This window comes from Gambusia affinis, linkage group LG24 (genome assembly GCF_019740435.1).
Source record: "Gambusia affinis linkage group LG24, SWU_Gaff_1.0, whole genome shotgun sequence".
Taxonomy (NCBI): domain Eukaryota; kingdom Metazoa; phylum Chordata; class Actinopteri; order Cyprinodontiformes; family Poeciliidae; genus Gambusia; species Gambusia affinis.
In genome coordinates, this window is record NC_057891.1 from 9,553,939 (window position 1) to 9,559,102 (window position 5,164).

The window sequence follows — 5,164 nt, forward strand, 5'->3', positions numbered from 1 at the left end:
TTGGTAGAATTATCTTCCAACCGTATAACTTCAAATATTTTGGATATTTTTTCCCCACAAGTCTCTCACAATATTTTATATTTATAATGAAATTTGGTTGTTGAGGGACATTATCCATTTGTGTTCAAGTTTTTACTTAGATGTTTCCACATTGTTACTTTAATTTTTAATTTTGCCCAGTTGAAACCTGATGCAGTCTTCTTCTCTTTTCCATTTTTAAGCATATCTGATTTGACACATTGTATCAAACATCACAACAAACCAACTGACAACCTAAATTGGTTTGTTGCCGCCATGCTCGGATTCAGCCTTTGGACCCACAAGTAGAACCAACAAGTCCAAGTAAGGAAATGAGATTTACTTTCAAAAGGTACAAACAATTGACGGGTCTTGAGACCCTTTCTGGGGAGCGGCTATAGTGTCACACAATCGGAGGCGTCTGGAATGAGAAGCAAGTTACTGAAGGTCTGGCCTGAGGGAATCAGAAAGGTGATAGGAACAGCTTACTTCAGAGTGGTTCTAGGGAACTCTGGGGAAGAGGTGTTAAGGGTGGAGAATGGTGAGGAAGATACCAGAGGTGAGTGCGAGGTTGGTCGTGACCGAGAGCCAGACGTTTGATGGACAGAGCATGCTGAGGAAACACGGCGAAGAAGGCAGGCAGGAGACTTGCAGTGAACGGATCCTTCTAGAGAAATCCTAGTGATGAGCCATGAACCTGGAGGCAGCAAACACAGGAACAGTAAAACTTCTGGTAAATACTCAAGAAACGAATCAAAGGCTGGTAACTGCTGACTGCAGGAGAAGGCCAGGAAGACTACCGGTAACGTTCATCATCCGGCGCTGAGTGAGGGCTCTGCTGCTCCTTTATTCCCAGCACTCAGATAAGGCTGATGACCTCCACCTGTTAATCTGCTCCGGCTCTCCACCAAGATCCTCGCTGGCACAGATGCATTACTCGCACTCACACAGGAACCCTGACAGTTGCTTCACTGAAGTGCAGCTGTAACTTCTGCAGTAAACAATCCCATAACATGATGCTGCCACCTCAGCTCTAGTTGCCATGGTGCTGAAAGCTTCAAGCTTACTCCAAATGTAATGATGAAAAAATTCTTCAATTTAAATTTCATCAGGCCATGAAATGTCTCCGGGAATTAAATTCTTTATCCCTGAGAACATTTGCAAAGTGTAATCTGACCTTTTATTTTCCTTCTGAAGTCGTAGATTCATCCTCTGTGGTTCAGGACTCATCACGATGGACGATAACACAAAGCGTTCTTCATGTAAGATAAAAGATCAAGAATCAGAAAATCTGATTTCACATATCAAGCAGGCAACAAAACAACTCATCTATGGAGCATTACCCATTGTTTTTTGTCTTTTATTTGCAGTTAGCATGGAAAATGCATGAGCACTGTAATAGTTTCCTTTGGTATCGTTGTGCTCTACGATCAACACACATCCAGAAACACACACACATACAATTAAATCACAGCATTTGTGATGCTGTGACATCACATTCTCTTGCTGTTGAGGTAACTGAGTGTTTGGTTTGACTCTATTGAAATCAAAAGGTGTGAATTAACCAACCAAAAGCTTAAAAAGCCATCATCCAGGCATTTCAAAATTCTTAAAAGATTTAACAATCTTACTGTATATAAACTTCTGAAAAAAGGAAGTTATAAGCAAATTTTAATAATTTGTTATGACTACAGAATGCAGGAAATTTCTATTCTCTAAACTTTTCAAACAAGGAGAAAACGTGATCCATAGGATTCATACTCTACACCTTCATGCTTTTTCAGGTTTTCAGCAGCATGCATGATTTGAACTGATATGTTACACTGTTTCATTACACATAAAATTTCACACCTCTTCTTTTTTCTCTCATTTTGTTGTAAAGCAGTTCACCTGATTGCTCCTGTTAATAACGTCGCGCAGGAAGTGATGAGCTATCAGGTCAGTGTGATTTATGTTAGTTCCTCCTGCATGTTTCCACGGCGCCATTCACCTGGGAGGCGTGGGGGAAGGCAGGAGTTTGTCAATTAATCATGTTACTCTTTTGACCTTGATGTTTGACCTCTGTGAACTCTTCAACTAAGCGTGTTATTGTCAGGGACGGTCCTCTTAGGTCTATAGAGCTATTGTTTAACATGGACATAATGTGAGTACGCTTTAAATTATGGAAAATGACACTTATACTGAAAATGATTATAACCATGGTTACCTGCTTGTAAACATGTCAAAGCAAAGATATTTCAAAGAACAATCTAAGTGGGTTATTTTCTGATTAAGTGAAGGTTTCCATTAACTAATTTAGGTTATGAGCATTTCTCAAGATAATTTGAGCTTTGAACATTTCTTCAAGATCATTTATACAGAACACTTAAAACCTGTTTAAAACACCCACTCCAGGAATAGTCCGATTTTATAAATTAGAACATGTATTATGACATTTGTAAGATAAAAGGAACTTAAAAAAAAAACAATCTTTAAGCAGGTATAAAACACTTTTCATTACTTTGTTAAATTACAGTGTTTTCATTGGTCTGATGTAATATTTTAATCTTAAATGTTATGTTGATATTAGCTATGACAAGAAACCTATAATAAACAAAAATAAAGTCTGTGTGATTGAAATATGCAATTGTTAGTAATCTCATTTATTGAATGACAATTATAATGACGCCACGACTCATTTGGTAGTTTGATATTTTTGCTTAACTCTTCTACTCATTTTCCAGTTTCGGTTTAATATCTACAAGATTTTTGAGGGGGAATTTTCACTGGCTACCAGTTTTCTGATCAAAACCCTGTGATATGAAATATTTTGCACACTAGAAAAAAGGTTTATTTTGTTAAAATGAGCTTCACTAAAGAAAATCTTTTAGACTCTGGAGCAAAGATGGCCTGAATGAACCCTTAAATAATATAGTTTGTGTTTATGCTGCATGAAGAGAGATTGACTAAAATCTCAGATATTGATTTTTGTTATATCAAAAGTGTTCATGAAACAAATGAATCCCAACTCAAAATAACATTTAGACTGTTTGGAAATTGCTGTAGAAACTTAGCTTCAACATTCTAGAATGGTTTATTTACTCTTCATCTCATTATGTCAACTGGAAGCATCTGTGATAAAGTGTCTAAACATCTTGGTTTCTAAGCAAGTGTTCAGAATAAACCTTTCAAACTAAAATATCATAAAATAATTCACTTTTTATTTTTCTAGCGGCAAAAAAAAAAAAACCCAAGTATGATGGCATGCTAGGGCCATTTTGGATAGAAAAAAAAGGAAAATTCTGCCCAAAAATATCAGAATTACCTACAAAAAAAAAAACAACAAAGAAATGTGGTTGAGTAGTATAACCACACGTACTTTATTAGCAACAAAAACAGAATAATTTAAAATGCTGCTGAAAAAACTAAAGTCATGTCTATTCAACTGGAGTTTTAAACTTTGTTTCATTCGATGTGATTTAAGCACAAAGAGAACCAAAGAAAAAAACCCTACAGTTTGAGGTTTTTACTGTTGATGATTTTGATCTTCGTGTTTATAGTTTTATAAGTGCCCCCACAGAGGTCCTATCAAAACCAAACAAAGGCTAAATTATGAACGGAGCCAACCTGAATAACAGCTATTACTTCTATTCCTGGCACCTTTCAACGTGATGAACTCAGATAGACCCGGCCAGCAGAAGCACACTCTCACACTGCCTCTGCATTGCACACATAATCATGTTCTTCAGTGAGTGAGGACAATATTAGTGCACAAGCAACCAAAAATCACTTAGTTATGATGCATGCTCTGTTTGTTCATCTATGTGTTGGAGGGAGTCTCATTTTTCAATGTCATCTTCTTCCCTTCTCAGCTGTGAGCGGATCACTTTCCAGGACAAATGCCTCGCTGAAGTTCACTGTGTAATTATTGACAGCACAGAAGATTTATTGGCATTATTTTAGCTGGAGATAAAATGGAAATGTGGATAATAAGTGTCATTTCAGGAGCAGCACAGGAAAACTTAGCATACAGATTGGCTCTTGTCTATCCACTGGTCAGAGCAATTAGCTTTAGTCACTTGCTGAGTGTTGGAGAGGACACTTTCTGATGGCCTAGTGTTAGATGAGTCTAATGCTGCTTCATGGCTTACCAAGTTAAAGCTCTAATTTTCTGGGCAAATGTGAGAAAATAGTATATCTAATCTGATAAATCAGATTTAACCATGAAAACATGAGTTTGTAACTTCAGAGAATGTATCTTGTTTTCATTTCAGAATGTTTTCTTTCTTTAAATTTCTCTACTGGATTCGTTCAAGTAAACCCAGAAAATATCTGATTTCATTGAGCAGCTCTGCAGGAGCCAACATTTCATTTGGTTGGACCTGGCTGAAAACTGCAAATATTTGGTAAGGAGATGGATTTTTTGGAAGTAATAGTTAAATTAATAAAATTTGATCAGTAGATTTGAAGTGGTAGGCACAAAACACAAGTAAAGTTTTTGCATGTTCTATTAACCTTAAAATTGCACAATATGATATTTTGAAAAGAAACCTGCTTATTAGAACCATGCTAATTTCGAAAAACATTTGATCCAAAATGTTCGTGCTTGGATGAGGCAGTTTGTCGACTGTTTAAAAATTTGTGTATTTTGCAAAACTGCAAAGCAAACTTCTTTCCCATCACAAGTCATGTGATCTACAGCTAATCTTTACTACTGGTGGAAATGACAAAGACTACAGGAAGTGGAAGGAGGAGGATGACGCTGCATGCTTTTAATTACTTACTGCATGAACAATCTTATTGTCTTATGATTGCATTTCTTGTTTAATGGGAACGCTGCAATTGGTGCCTCACATTAAACACCCAAAACTACATTACAGCTCTGTTTTAACATGATCAAATTTTATTGTGAAAATAACATTTAAGAAAAAGTTCAAAATTAATTTTAAAAAACTCTGTCTTTTGTGCCATCTACAGATACTTGGGATTTACCTGAAAAGTTGATTATTTCTAATTTATTCCTAAGTGTTTGCCTTAGTTTCTGGTTCACATATCAGTGGTGAGAGATTTCAGAACTCACTGAAAATAATATGAAAAAAAAAATATTCATAAAAAATGAGTGAGAGACACAGACAGCATTGTACACAGACAAAATGTAGGACATAAC

General features: G+C 36.2%; 1 long non-coding RNA gene across 1 annotated transcript; it reads left to right on the plus strand.

Moving 5' to 3' along the window:
- The first annotated feature begins 236 nt into the window (after positions 1-236).
- Positions 237-1,534, plus strand: LOC122826929. Its single transcript, XR_006369894.1, has 3 exons — positions 237-342; positions 1,216-1,280; positions 1,389-1,534. It is a non-coding gene; the product is annotated as an uncharacterized LOC122826929 (long non-coding RNA).
- Positions 1,535-5,164: the final 3,630 nt, after the last annotated feature.